Raw genomic sequence first — 16,354 nt, 5'->3', positions numbered from 1 at the left:
TTAAAGATCTCATATGTTATTTTTGACCATGTAGATTTAAGATATACAGCATTTATATACATAAACAAAGAAAATGTTTCATTCTCTTGCTTGTTTTACAAACCTCCTTTGGCTTTGAACAACATTAAACTCTTTGATTTAGTTGTCTTGATGTTTTTTTGTGTATTAAAAGATGGATTCAGTAATCTTATGTCAAGCAGTGCAAACACAACCAACTGAAAAAAATGCTTCTCAGTGTGTTTTAAGTCTTTGAGGTTATGAAAGATCAAGTTTATTTCACCACAGATAATTACACGTTGAAACATCAGCTCTTTATCTGATATGATCAGCTACATTTTCATTTCAGCAGCCGCTCCCACAGTCCACAAATATGTATGATCGTTTATAAGTGGTGAAAGCCAGGTGACCTCTGACCTTTCCCAGAATTTCTTCTGTTGACTTTTCTCATCCACTGTAGGCACTTACAGAAAAATATGAAGTATTAGTGAATACAGCAGCAAGAAAAGTCCCTCTGTGATGAACTCGTGTGCTGTTTCTTGTAATAAACATATTTCACTTATTAATTTGAGTTCTTCCTGCATGATTCCCAAACTCAACTTTACATTAAGAGGCTTCTCAAGTAAAATGTTAATGGCCTTTAAAAGTTAAAAAGCAGATACTGTAGACTTAATCATACTGACATCAGTGTTTGAGAGGTTTAATGTCTCATTAATTTCTCACCTGTCAACCATGCTGGATAAACATTGTTGACAGATGACCAACTGACCAACTGGATAAGCTTATCACATTACTTGACCTGAAGAACACTGATACTATATCATTTCCTAACACGTCCAACACGTGTTCTGTTCATGTTCTCCTGCAGTTTGATATTGCTGGATCCAACTCTGCCCTCTAGAGGACTGAAAACCCAGAACAGACCACTCAAATGCATCCTTCCTTCCAAAATCTATAAGCACTTTCACACAGTCATTGAAAGAGGATGTATGTCATGAAGAAAGACATGAAATCAGCAGGTATTTCAAGAAGAACTGCTTTTATTCAAGACTAGATCAAACACAAGTGACATTAATTAATATGAGATACTGTAGGTATCAAAAGTGCAAATACTTTAAAAGCAAATTTAAATTGTATACTCACCAGAGCATGGTTTCCCTCATCTGAAGAATGCCTTCAAACAGTTATTTAATGTGAACTCATAACTTCAGAGTTCATTAAAGCTCTAAAGAGGTCAATCAGACAAACTGCAGGAACTGAACATGTGAGTCTTTTCTAAGAAGACAAACAGGAGAAGAGTTTTCTTTCTTCTTTGTCTCCATGTTGAAGGGATCACCTGAAATACTCAACATTTTTAATTATGACCAACTCATATTCAAAACATGTTCAGGCACTTTTAAGTCCAGAAGATTCAGAAAAAACTTTCAAAAGGTAAAAAAAAGTTTTGACTTATGTTAGTTTGTTATATTAATAAATTAGCATATTGTATTCACTATTATATAATTGTCGTACATTTAGGGAAGTTGGATTATATATATACTGGGTACAGATGCTCTGCAACTGCAAGAAATATGATATTTAGCTTCTTCTACTTGAACCTGTTTATTAATAGAGTTTTCCCATGTTTGGCTTATAATGTCATCATATTTTATAATTAACCACATTATATTTATATATACTGCTGACTGACATCCAGCTGTCACTAGAGGTGGAAGATAACTAAATACAATGTTGAGGTACTTTAACTATTTTATGCTACTTTATACTTTTAAGTCACTACATTTCAGAAGGAAATATAATTGTTTTATTTTTTCCTCCACAGTTACGTGACAGCTATAGTTACAAGTTCCTTTGCAGACGGAGATTTTAAAAATTAACATCAGTTTATAAAATATTGCTATTCAAATACTCACCAGTATATTAAGTAAGTTAATACACCAAAATCTGCTCCACCTCAACCAGCTATGACATAAAATGCTGCTTGTGTTCATGCATCTATAAAAAATAATCAGTTATATATCTAATATATATCTATATATATGTGTATAAAATATTTGAAGCTTTAAATAAATTTTGCTGCTAATATTTCTACAATTTTAGTTACATAAAAGTTTGAATACAGGAGTTTTACTTGTAACAGAGCACTTTTACACTCTGGTGTTGTTTCACATCAGTAAAGGATCTTCATACTTCTTTGACCACTGACTATGACTCAGTCTTGCAGCTGTTTTGATTAGTAGTTTCTGACTGAATTACTGGAACATTTGTGACCAAGACTGCAAAAATGTTTGTAATTTGGTGAGAAAAGTCCCAAAAATCTCACCAAAATATACCAGAGGGAAGTCGTATCAACAAAAAGCAACAGTACTTTTAAGTAGATCTTCTCCAGTAATGACAGAAATGCAACAGGATTTTTTTTTTTAAACAAACTACAACCTCAAAACTTCTCCACATAAACTGCGTTCTGTGCATCAGTTTGGTGTTTACTCCAGCACTATTGAGTTTTACCAGTTTTTGAGTTGGACCTAGTATGTTCAACATATTAATACGTACCCAAGTCAGCTGTTTAGGCCATCTCCATACGTTACCTGTGGAACAGGAGCTGCTGCGGCCAGAGTGAGACTAAAACCTGTTACACCTCACAGCCCCAGGAAACCTCGAGTCCCAGCCGTGGCACCATGTGAACACCTGGAGGCTGCTGTGAAGCTACTCAGGTCCCTCTTTGCTCGGAGATGAACCCAGAAGCAGTGATGAGCAGGAGCAGCACTGTCCTGATGATATACATCCTGCAGCAGATTCTGACTCAATGACAGCAGGACACTCTTCACTTTGCTCTCAGTTTGGCACAGAATCTTTACAAAAGCATGTAAATCAGATCATGGTATCAACTAAAGATTAGACTCTGGCAATCTTTTCTCTCCTCTGTTGTACTTCCTTTCCAATTTACGGCAAAATAAAAGAAGATGCTGTTTCAACCTCTCCTCCGACACAGGATGAGAAGTGTATGAAGTCTGGCCCTAGACACAGAGCTTCTTCTTCAAAACTCCAAAGCAAGAACAATAAGCAACTACACAAATGAACACTGCTCCTTCTCAAGCTGGCGCAGGCGCTGAGCCAACACCTTTCGCGACAGATGAGAAAGAAGACCGGGGCCTTCGAAACACTGCTGAGCCTCCGCCGAGAGCGTCGTCTCCATCCGACGACCCCCCGGTGATCTTTTGGCAGAGCTTGATGTGGCGAGATGACGAACCAGACCACACCTCCGGACACACAGGCCAGAGGCGACTGAGGAATAAAGCCACATATCTGAAGAGACACCGTGACTCTAGATTTTGCCTTTTGCAGGCGGACTGAAAAAAGTATTATAGTACGGCCAAATATCAATCTGAATGAAGGTCACATGAAAAGCTCTTCACAAAGAGGTCATTCAACAAATGATGATCAACAACATGGAAACACAGAACTGAGTGAGCGGCTTTTCTTCCCTTGATCTCACACTTTGCTCTCCTCTCTGCTGGGAAGGCTCCCACTGTCAAAGCGACAAAGCCTTTAGAGTTTGATAGACAATTCCAAGAACAGAAAAGGTCACAAAAGTTGTCTTCCGAGGCACTCGTGTTTCCCACGAAAGAGTAAATTTATTGAGACAAAATCTATGAAGTGCATGTCGCACAGTTAGGTATACTTCTTAGGCCCATTGATGTTCTCCATTTCTCTCTCCAGATATCCTGAGTATACAGCACAAATCTTTTTTTTTTCTCCATTTGAAACACAGTACTCAAATCAAAAGCATGAAAAACAATCATTAACAGTCCTTTCAGAGGAAGGCGTGTTAGGCCAGTGCAGAGCTGCTCCTCTCAGAGGTTTTCATCACACAAGTCCACTGATGGTATAGCAACATTTTCTAATAATAGACTCCTGATAAGTTATAAAAGATGTGCATGGCATACAGATAGCTCTTAATTTATAGGTTACATCATCTTTTTTTTAAAAAAACAGTACATGCTTTGTCTGGGGTAGAACTTGTAATTAGTGGATTATAACACAGAAAAAATGAAAAAAAAAAAAGTTCAATCAACCAAATTGTATGTGATGCAGAGGGGTGGATACAATAAAAGCAACCCTGTATAATATAATGCAGTTCAATACATACTATATTTTTGAAGGTGGTAATATTTTAGTCTTGTTGAGAACAAGAGGAGTTAATTCAATATCCCAGCTGAAACAAGTAGTCAATTAGTTGATTAGTCGACCAAGAGAGCATTATCCTGCAACGATTTTGATAGTCCATCAATCATTTCTGTGAATTTTTGAGCAAAACCGCTTCACATTTTGATAGTTCCAGGTTCTCAAATGTGAAGATTTTCTGTGTTTCCTTGTCTTACATCATAGTAAACTAAATATTTCTGGGTTTTGGATTGCTGGTAGGACAAAAAATGCAATTTAAAGATGTCAACTTTGGCTTGAAAATGTCCTCTTGGAAAAAATATGATGATTTTCTGAAGAAAAAAAAAAAAGGAAGATGAAAATAAGCTGTAGCCCTATATAAGGTGGTCCAAGACAACACACTCAAACCATGGCTTAGAAATGAAAAACCTGTCTGTAAGAACGTACAGCGGTAGTATTTTTTATAAGGTTATTGTATTGAACTACATCGTAATGTACAGGTGCTTCCTGCTTGTGTCCACCCACTACATATGGATACCAGTGCTTAGAGAAAACAAACAGGAAAACTGCATTCATTTCACCTTACAATGTCACATAACCTGCAGATGTGGCTAAAAAAGGAGCATTGACATTAATGTAAGTCATTATACTATAACCCTTAATGCTCTTCTGAGTGTATTTTAACATATCTTAAGAATAAATCGTGAAAAAATAGTCTGTGGAGATACCAAAAAGATTGATGTCTACAGAAATGATTTTTTTTTTTTACAATTTTGTGTAGCTTTAAGCAGGATTGGCCAAAAATAGGAAAGCTGTCATACTGAAAGTCTGAATAAAGAAGTGTTCAAGATCTTTACTTGGTCAGCACAAAGTAATACAGATGCACATCTGGAATATGTCTATGTATGAGCAATGGGTAAAGCTTTATAGCAAATAGATATATTTCCTTAAATCAAGACAGAATTTCTATGTACATGAGTTGGATGTCTTTTGTAGCCCAGCTGTACAAACATTGCAACAGTACTACAAAGTCAATGAGACTGACCTGAACAGGTTAAATGAAGGCTGTTGTGGACCTTAAATTCTCTGTTTTAAAGGCAGGAAATGAATGAAAGGGTATAAATGAATTGTGTTTCTTTTGTAAATGAGATAAGGCAACATATAGTATTGATTCACAGAACTGTAGCTTTCAGCAAAGTACCCTTCAAGTAATGTACATTTATCTGATAACTGAATAGCAGAGGGCAGAATCAAACTTATCAAAATGTATCTCATTCAATCTGACTTTAATTTCAATACACCTTCAACAGGATGAAATACGAGCCACTAGGCACGAGAGGGAACTTAAAATCAGAACCCTGTCACTGCTTCTTATTCTGCTTTGTTACCATTACTTCTCTGATTTTACAACTCACAGTACAACAGTTCACATGTGTGAAAAGAGACATTTATAATTTTTTTTTTTCATGATGCTCCTCTGATAATGACCATCACCATGTAATCGTCCTCTGATTTGGCAAAGGCTTTGGCAGAGGCATCCACGAACTGCTGAGAGAACTCACATGGGGGGAAAGCATGAAGGACTCCTCCGTGGTCCTTGTCACGGCTGCCCCCCACAGGGAGGCTGATGATGCCCGCCGCCTCCTTCTGCTTCAGGTAGGACACCAGGTTCTTCAGCGGTCTCTCGGTGGAGTTACTGGCGTCCTGAGCCCCTCCGTCCTCAGATTTTCCCGGCACGGCCAGGAGGATGCAGTATCCACTGGAGCCAGCGGCCTTGATGCGACGAGAAACTTCTTCCAGCTTGGGCTGGTCCAGGCGCAGGCGCTGGCTGATCTTCAGCTGGGACACTTGGCCTCCTTTGGAGCCCTCCACCAGCAGACTGGTGGCCACCGCCATGTCCCCCTCCAGCAGGTGCAGTGATGTGGGGAAGCTGCTATTCTTTAGCAGGAGGACGCCCTGCCAGGCCTGACTCAGTCTCTGTCCTCCAGCGCCCTGCTTAGACTGCTGGCCGGACTTGGAGGAAGAGGAGTTTGAGGAGGGATGCTCTGAGCGATCCTCCCTCCTTGCTGGGCTCTTACTTGAGTCACTGGTTTTGCGTTTGCGGTCCTTCTCGGAGCAGGAGCCTGGCACAGTTGGGCTAAGTGTTCTTCTTCTCTTGTCTCCAAAGCCAGTGTCGTGGCTGTTCTGGCGCTCTCTGGCAGGAGAGGTTCTGCCAGAGCGAGGCAAGCGTTCAGGGTCACTATAACGTCCCCCATCTCGGCTGCTCCCTCCAGGGCTGCGCTCTAATGAGCTGCCATGGCGGCGCAGACCATAGTCACTGCTGTCAGGTGAGCGATCCAGCCGCCACCCGTCATCCAAATAATGTCTCCTTTTGCGGCTTAGATCTCTGCTTTGCAGCTCCCGCTCACGTTCTATTGACCAGGTCTCACGGGAATGCCTCTCCAGGCGATCTATGGGTTCAAATCCAGCTCCTCGCATCCTGTCGTGGACACCCAGGCCAGACCATTCAGCGCTGGAGTACAGATCCCGTTCTCTGTAGCGAAGTGGCGGGGACCTCTCTCTCACTCTCACAGAGTCATTAAGGCGGTGAGAAAAGGGCTCAGGGACTAAGTCATAGTGCGGCAGAGGGAGAGGGAGCTGCATGTACTGCTGCTGCTGCTGGTAGCGGTGCTCTGTGTCCGCAAAGTCCACTCTGAGTCTCCTGTCAGGGCCACCGAGAGGGAAGCCTCGCATGTGAGTACACGCAGCCTGAGCAGCATCCAGGCTTTCATACTGAATGTAAGCCCACGCCTCACCTTTCCTGTAGTCTATATTCCTGATGGTGCCGAAGCGGTCAAACTCTTTGGCCAGCGCAGCAAGTGGCACCCAGGGTCCAAGGCCCCCCACCCACAGCCTGGTTGTGGGTGTAGGTTTACCATAGCCGATTTTAATCGGGTTGTGTCCAACTACTTTCCCTGACATCGCCACTTTGGCACGGTGAGCCATGTCAAGATTTTCAAACTTGATGAATCCATAGGTGTTGCTCTGGCCACGTACTGCTCGCTTTATGTCCACCTCCGTTATCACCCCAAACCTGTCAAACGCCCGCCGCAGGTCACTCTCTGTCACACTGACGTCCAGATTGCCAAGAAACAAAGTCCTGTTTGCCCTCTGGTCGTCCTCAGGGGTCATCAGTTCCTCATCACGGAAAACAGCACATTCAGGGATGAACGGGGGCCGATTCCTGGCATCGTACATAGAAAAATCTCTGTCTCCTTCCAGGTCTCTGAGGTGAGGCGGTGGAGGAGGGGGGAGACGGCCCAGCGCCAGCTGCTGTAGCCGGTAGTCTCTGTAGCCCAAACCAGTGGGAGAGAGAGGTCTCTGAGAGTGGAGATGCCTGTGTCCTGAGGAGAAATTGTCTTTTGAAACAGGGGAGCGACTTCTACGTCTGTTCATGTAAACTGTCTCGATTTTCAGAGGCCGGTCGTACAGCACCAGCTTTCCGCGGGCGTGTTTGGCCGCCCGGGCGTCGTCGGGCCTCCTGAAGTTCACATACGCCACCCGCATGTCGTTTTCTCGACTTATTTTAACACTGACGTCACCAAACTTCTTGAACTCGTGAAACAGTCCGTCCTCTATATCCTCGTCGTTGAGCTGGGAGCCCAGTTCACTTATTTTGAGAGTCTTGTACTCACTTTCATGGCTCGCCGGAGGCCGCGGGTCACTGCGTGAACCGGACCTGGATGTTTCCGCGGCGACGTCAGCGCCACCGTGCGGCTTGCTCCCCGACACAGCTCCGTAGTCGTAACCGCTACTTGTCCGACTGGATGAAGTATGTCCGTCTGAATCCCTCATATCTCTTTTGTCACCGTGTAAACTTCTCCTGGACGAAGCGCCGCTGGAAACTGAGCCGTTGCCGTTGTTGCTGCCAACCGTCAGCACTCCGGTCTTCTTGCTGCTTCCTCCTCGGTCTCTGCTATCATCGAGCACCCGAGAGCGTTTCTTCACCGGCGATCGCTCTTTCCCCTTCATCTCCACAAGTCGATATCAGCAGTCTGGAGAAACAAATCCGTGTAAATGTACACTTTGACACCGGATTCCGCCTAAACTGTCTCAACTTTAACGCGGTTTCCACTGCACTCTCAAGCGAGTACTACTGTACGGGAAGTCCCGCCTACTCGCCTGTAGAAGAAGCTGATTGGCTGGACGGAGTGTCAGTCATGTAAAGAAGGAAGGCCGCTCGCCTATCATAAATAAGGGTGCGGCTCTGCTTTGGGGTCAAAGTAACAGAAGGCAGAAGTTGAAAGTGATAGAAAGATAATGATTGAGACAGACTTGAACCGCAAGAAAACGGAAGCCAGCTCTTAACACAAGTCTTATCTTCGTCCTGAATAAAGTTATTATTAACAAAATATAAAAACATATGTAGTATAAGTCGATTTACATGCAAGAATGACATAATAGAGTTGAAATAATATAAAACCCACAGAGTATGTACCCTATGCCCTTGAAGTAAGGACTTTGAGAGTGTGTTGAGCAATACGTGGCACGGAAACAGCACTTCACAGTGGAGAAGTATATAACCCACTATTTGACTATGTGGCGCAAGCTGTTTGCAGTTGTGCAGTAGTGCATTTGAAAAGAGGTCCAGCAGGTCAGGACATAGTCAGTAATCAGCTTTGAATAATAAAGTATAATAAAGTATATAGAATATATGATGCTATAAGTATAGTCTTCACTATGATGGATAGAATAACATGCATGAAAGTTTTGTGGAACTTAGAAGAAACACAATTGCGATACAGAGCACATTTGCACAGAGTAATGCAGACAAATCAACCAAAGGTCATAGTAAATCGCAATGTAATGGATGGTAAGAGGGACAGATATGCTCAGGATGAGTTGTTGTTGAGCAGGGATTTGAAGGTTGGATATTTTTCCAGAATTTATTACAGTGCTGTTAGCTTTAATAAGACAATATTTATTCTGAACAAATACTGTAACATATCAATGAGGGCTCAGTATATCACAGAGGTGGAAAGTAACAAATTCAAGCACTATAAGTATTTCCATCAAAACCTACTTTATATCTCCAATTCTCTACATTTCAGAGGGAAATATAATATTTTCTACTACACTTCATTTATTCGATTAGTTATTTTGCAGGTAGGCTTTTACTCATAAAACTTATCAAACTCTTTTTAAAGGTGCAAATACTAAATAAACAACTCATTGCCTCAAATTACTATCTTTTATGTTATTATCAATAGTTACTACTTTTTTTTTCTTTATTGGTGCAATATAACAAAACAAAAGACATAAGACAAGACTGTTAAACAACAGTGGACATGACAGAACATACAGTCATTAAGACAGGACAGCTTAACAAACAATGTCATATATGATACATCTATCATACAATATCAACAATGTTCAATGTCATAAAACTCCTTTAATAATAATTCTGTTACACTCTGATGAGGGTCATTCTGTTGACAAATGAGTACTTTTAACACTTTTATACTTAAGTATTATTTTGCTGATAATACTGTAGTTTTACTTAAAACTTGAATGCAGGACTTTTGCTCCTAATAGATCATTTTTACATTGAGGTGTTTCTAAGCAAAATATCTCTTCTGCCAGTTAGTATTATTTTAAATGGGATGGATAATTACTGCAGATAAAAGGCTTTCAAATTTCACTTTTTATTTATTTTTCTATTTATTTCCAGTTTCAGTAAACATACTCTTTAATATGATATAATTTTTTGGTGCAATAATGCAAGAGAAATCATTGAGGGTGAGGAACTAGGTCACAAAATAAAGCTGTATATTCTTGATCACTTATCTGGCCAACTGATGTCCTGAGAGCTTTTAAGCAGAAGCTAATAACTTAAACAGAAGATCCATTCATTGTACAGATACATGTGTCTTTACCAGCTGCTTTTACACCTGTCAGCCTGAGGACACTGAAAAACATGTTCACTAACATGTTTTACCACTAGAGGGCAGAGAGGTTCCTTCCTCCTAACAACTACTACAGTTATAGTTAATCACAAGACAACAAGGTAAAGTACCAACTGTCCACACTGACAAACACTCGAATTATAAAATACTCATTGAATTATCAATGAGCATTGACTGGAAGTAGGCAGCCTCCTCCATCGCGGTCAGCAGTCTGAAACTGTTCACTCAGAAAACCTCAGCCAGTGTGTCTCAAAGTCCAGACCTCAGATGATTTTCTTGGTTATTGTAACGTCACTCTGCTTTAACATTGCAGAACTCTGAATGTAAAACAGTCTCTGTGATACTATGCTGTTCAAAACAAAAAATACTCAAACCCAGTTTAACTTTATTCTGTTTGAAAAAGGGATTTGTGATCAAGATTGACGGCATTTTATTATCAGCACACTTTACACTCACATTTTCATTTGGTTTATTTTCTGTGTTTCAATTTCTTCTTTCTGACTTTAATAACAATTTCAAAAATATAATAGAAACAGATTTTTTTAAACACAACAAAACAAAATAGACCAACACACCCTGAATATACAGTATACATTGCTACATACAGTATGGTAAACAAATCCTAACAGTCTTACTTGCCATAGCAAGCTATATCATATAATACTGAAATCCAATTCATTAGCTTACCCTCTGTAATATCCTGATTTGCTGTTACATTTCCTGCCAGCATCAGTTCAAGAACATATAGTGTTCCTCCTAAAGCCTCCCTATCTGGTCACATGATGATCTGACCTTCAGATTATTTTGAATTAAATTAGTTTCAGAGGCGACCATGTGTTTATTTCCATTTTAATCATCCCGTTTACTCTTGATTTTCTTAATTACACTGTGCCAACACTAGCTGAGCCGCCATCCACACAATACCAATCTGTGTTGTCTGTGGGCTATTTGTCAATGTGTAGGTTTCATTATTAATATTGATAATAAATAGAAATAAAGGTGCTGAGGCATGTATTTAGGGCGCTCCCACGCACAGGATTACAGCCTGCACCACAACAGGGGGAGAGGTGGTCGTCCTGTTATTAAACTGTGTTGCTTTATGGCACAAAAAACTGTCTATTCACTCTCCACCAGACCACTTTGATACACAGATACACACAGCCACAGACACAAACAGAGTTGTACATTTCTGCAAATTGATTTCTGTTTTGCATTTCTTTATCTGAGCTGGATGATGTCCTTATAAACTAAAATCTTCTTCATGATGATAGGATGTTTTTTCTGCCCAGGCTATCACCACATACTCCTATTAATGGCAACAAAGTTCACTTTTACGAGCCAAAGTGTGTAAATGACAGAGAATCACATCTTTTTCTTTTTTACATTATTTTAACAAAAGGACTTAATCATTCTCCTGGTATCAAATTTTGTCATATTCATTATAATTCTCTCTGTATCTCTGTATTTTTGTGTCACTGTCGAGTGAGTCTGACTCTATTATTGTTGCATCAACCTTGTTGCACCAACAATACTTACTTAAAAAAAAAAAAGCATTACGCTGTGCTGCAGGGGTATTTTAAAAGGATTATTCTTCCCAAAAAAAACGGGGACAGGACCTTTGTCCTCAACCCTGTGAGCTGGACAGCATGGCCCCTCTTTGAGAGACCATCTGGTGAAGTTCTTCTATAGACTGTCACATGCTCCTGCGCAGAACCAGCAGGGCAATCTGCCACCCAGTATTAAATGGGTTTAAGTGTGTCTATAAAGATAGTATGAGAGGGTAAATTTGTTCCCGCTTTAAATCTCCACCCAATATCCAGGTCAGCGGTTTGTCCTCCTCAAATGGAGCAACCAGACATTCATCCATCAGCGGTGAGGTGTGCTGACAGTAACATTCAAAAACAGATGAAATGGTGATTAACTTATAAACAGGAATTATTGACTTGCAGGTACAGAACAGGAACGGATGTACACACTGTTATTGACTGCTAACTGCTAATTTTAAAATATTAAGAAGATATGATTCATTTCCAGGTTAATCTTAAATTCACCAACTTTGAACAGACTACAGCAGACAGGCGTTTCATCTGTTAATAACCGTCAAAAACAGAATGACATGCAGGGGTTTCGGTTAATGAGCTGTCAAAAGGGGGAAATCTGCAAAGGATTAGTGAGGGGGAAAAAATGCTTTTAATGAGTTTCTATTTTTGTGCGTCACTTTAAGGTGAACAGCGTGACCTGACCCACTGCACCCAGCTGGCTTTCATGTGACATAGATGCTCAGTAACAGATCTGTTTGTACATTTCTGTCATCAACGGACCACAAGACAACCAATCCCTCACCTGCGTAACCCAAACCATTATGCAAGTCCCATCGTGTCAAAGGAAAATGGATAATCAAACTGAGAGCCAACAACATACTGTATGTCTCATCACTACAACTATCATGATGCTGATTTTATAATGATGCCAGGACAAACTCCTCATACAACAGTTCTGTGATGAAAGATACACATCGTCTTCATGTGGTGGCGTACGGCGGAGCACTGCAGTGTGCCTGCGAGAGCCCAGCATGACCCACTTACTCCACTGTCTGAACACCTGCACAACACCAGCATATCCCTGCGCACTGATGCACTCTGGGAAAGCACAAGTTGATATTATACTACTATGAGAACAGACAACGTAAATCGCCAAGAATGTTATGTGTTTTTTAGCACATGTGAAATAAAACAAGCATGAATTAAACCCTTTGTTCACTTTCCCACATTATAGGTAAAGGTTTTAAATACATGAAGAGGTCTTGTTTTTTGTCCCTTTTTTAAAATATATTTGTTGTGTTTTGTTTCACACAGTACTGAACTGATTTTGCATGATGCTGAAATCATGTAGCAAGAGAACAAACCTTCCTGGCAACATCAATTATCATTAACCCTCTTGTCTAACAGAGACATCAAATTATCAGCGCATTCATCACAAAGAGCAATGTCGTGCATGTGGGCTGAAAAAAAAGTAGACACCAATCTCTTTAACTTATCCATTCACATCTGTCAAAGGTGTTCACATCCACATGCTTTCAGTAGAAATGACAGTTATCGATTTAATTATGTTTGTTCAAGTGCTTGTACTAAGAATAATGGACTAGATAAGTGATACCACAGAGCCCAGTGCAGGCTGAAGCTTTTTTTAGGAGCTGAGATGTGACCCAGACAGCGCGAAACACAAGGGGAGAAACAGGAGGGAGGGAGGGAGGGGGGAGAAAGAGAGAGGGAGAGAGGAATATAAATGAGACTGGAGAGAAGGAAAAGTACTGGGCGGATGTGGTGTTGCAGATGCAGAATGCATGAGCGCACGTGAGTGGGAAGTGGGCGTGGGGGAGCACAAAAGAAAGCAGGCACTCAGGGAAACGGGGGCTGCAAAGCAGCGAGGAGAGATAATGTGAAGTTGGAGGCGACTGAAGGTGAACAGCAGAGAGGAGTAGAAATGTGCTATGAAAGGGTGGGTGCTGACGTCAGCCACCAAGGACCCTGAAAAACAGTAAAAACCAGAAAAGGTCTGAAGTCAAGATTGCACGGAGTTATTCTTCATGATGTGAGAAAGGATTGTGATGAGAGAAAAGAAAAGAATGCTGATGAAAAAAATGTGGTGTGATCAAGAAAAACATACATCAAGAAATCCACAAGACTGTGGTAACACCCACACTGAAAGAATCTTAGAGTCCTGCTCCACTCAAAAATGTGTCTTTCTTGTTGTTGGATGTTTGAGCTTCACTGTGCAGAATGATGTATGAGTTTGACACTAGAAGGATGTTTTCACATTTATCTGCTGAAAGTGGAAAGTCTCTCAGTGCTCACTGAAAATCTGATTTTAAGGGGCGGGCCAATGAGCATGATTTGTGACATCACGAATACTTTGGAAGCCAATCCTGGTCCAATATTCAACTTACACAAGTGTGATGTGGAAACTTGAAGCCTCCAGTGCACAAACACTCAGAATGGACTTTAAAGTGACATCTTGTGTCCAGCAGTTAAACTTTTGAAATCAAATATATTTGCATAGTCATAGATTCTGGATTTTTTTTAATGACAGAGTAGGAGGAGATGTCATTTTAAAGATTTTAACAAGATAATTGAATTTTTTATGTGGAAAAACCATATCAGACTCAAATTATTATTCAAAGTATAGTATTTTATATACATCTTAAAACATATCTGGAGGGGATCTTTAAGCTTTTCAAGGGTTAAATTTAGATATATATGCTCTATGAATGGCAACTAATATCCAGGATTTTATTTAACTATAAACTCTGCAGATCATCATTGTGGAAGTGAGGCTGAAAAAGGGGTTTTATAGTATGTACAATAAGACGGGTTAAATGCAGGCAGAACAAAGCTGCAGCTCCTCCAACTCAGATGGGACTGCTCGGTCATTTGCTAACCAGAGAGGGCAGCAGCACCGCTGTGCCAACAGTCCCACAAGCCTGCAAGGCTGCTGATGCAGGCTTATTAAAACACCCTGAAAAATTATCCAAGTGGTTCACTGAGTGACACACTGCTGTCCAGTTAGCAGGTGCCCTGCAGCTGGTGAGGCTGCACTGTATTACTGCATTACTTCACAATCACCTCTCTCCCAGCATGTTTTCAACCCTTTCTCCTTGGATTATCAGATGTTATTATCCTCCGTAGACTTGTTTCAGCTGTTGTTCAGTGTTTTCCATTTTCATCTCAGAGATTTCTTGTCAGACATTCTCTCCCAAAAGACGAGGTGACAAAAGGTTGTGGAAGCCAAAGAGGGGTGAGAAAACACTGCAGATGATTATCTTTAACCGACTGTATGCTTCTAAAACAAGAGAAAAATGGAAGGAGGGCAAACGGGGTCACTCTATGAGTAAAGTACAGCTACTTAAATGACTTATGATTTGGATTGTCACCAATAAGATGCCATAAAAACTGAAGAAGCCAAAGTTTAGTCAACCAAGCAGGAAAGGAAACCCAGCAGGTCACACATGTGTGCAGATGTTTGAAATGCTTTTTTTTTTTCTCCAACTAGGATAAAGCAATTTATGGAGGGATGAATGCAGAGCTGAGAGTGCAGAGATGAGACAAAGTCTGTCATTTGATCCTGAGGTTGCTGTGGCAACTGTCCCCAGTAGCCAGCTCGAAGAAGGTGTGTCAAAAGCCTCCCCAAAGCTGTAGAAATAGGAGAAACAGATAAGACCCTGCAGAGCTTGTCTTGAATGCTGCATTCTGGGAACGTTTTAGTTTAACCTAAAAACAGTCTGAACAACAGATACAGGTATGAAATGTGATTTAAATGTAGCTACTATAGAGGTCATATGTTGCTTTTTGTGGCCACTTCAAACTGTATTAATGTTTGTTAAACAGGATTTTGTTTAAAACTAGTTAATTCCACATGTTTACTCCCCTGTTTTATGTATCATCACATTTTACAATGATGCAAATGAGGAGGATTAACCAGAAGCAGGTGAGGAAACTGTCTCTGATTAAGACATCCAAGGAGGCAGAGATGTGGGAACATGGGACAAAATAAATCCATAAGGTCAGGATGAAAAATGGCCCCTCGATGATATCGTCCTCCTCTATCTCGGTGGTATTAAGGAATATTCTGGCGGACGGTGCCTGATTTATGGTCCCCTGGGTGTTTGTGTCTGCTGCAGTCTTGTTGCACATCCAATAGTCTCAGTAGAAAAATGACCACCCATTTCAAGTCCAAAGATGAAGCTGTTCAATCAGAGATTAGTGCAGAGTAAGTGTTCAGAAATATGTTTTTAAGTGGATTTTAATAAAAGTATCTCTATCATTGAAGTTGACAATGTCCTTCTTTTCTACATTTCACTATATTATTCATGTATTATGAAATATTGTGCATTTATTTATTTATTATGATTAATTCATAGAGAAAAGAGGTTGCAAATTTGTTTCTCAGTGTGGAGAGAAACAATCTTTTCTCCACTGATTTTTTTGTTATTGGGGTGAGGCTATGAAAACCTGCAGGTTCACTGAGTGTACTGAGTTTACCTTTAAACTCAGCCCTCTGGGCATCCTGATATAGAAGTGTTGAATGGCTTAAATTTTTTATCAATTGGAAAACGCGCTCTGGCCCAACCTTTATCAAGTATGACGAAAGCTGCGTCAGACAGCAGCTTCCTCAGGTAGGAGTGGATAACCTTGACGGATCCGCGCATAGTTTTGCCCCCCTTTCTCCCCCCCTCTCCTCAGCATCCCACC

The 16,354-nt window shown here is 40.7% G+C and overlaps 1 pseudogene; it reads right to left on the bottom strand.

Moving 5' to 3' along the window:
* Positions 1-3,408: 3,408 nt before the first annotated feature.
* LOC137181569 (RNA-binding protein 15 pseudogene) lies at positions 3,409-8,342 on the bottom strand (annotated as a pseudogene).
* Between the last annotated feature and the right edge of the window lie 8,012 nt (positions 8,343-16,354).

The sequence above is a fragment of the Thunnus thynnus genome, chromosome 4 (assembly GCF_963924715.1).
Source record: "Thunnus thynnus chromosome 4, fThuThy2.1, whole genome shotgun sequence".
Lineage (NCBI taxonomy): Eukaryota > Metazoa > Chordata > Actinopteri > Scombriformes > Scombridae > Thunnus > Thunnus thynnus.
The sequence above is the reverse complement of the archived record's forward strand: the minus strand, read 5'-3'. Positions and strand labels throughout refer to the sequence as shown.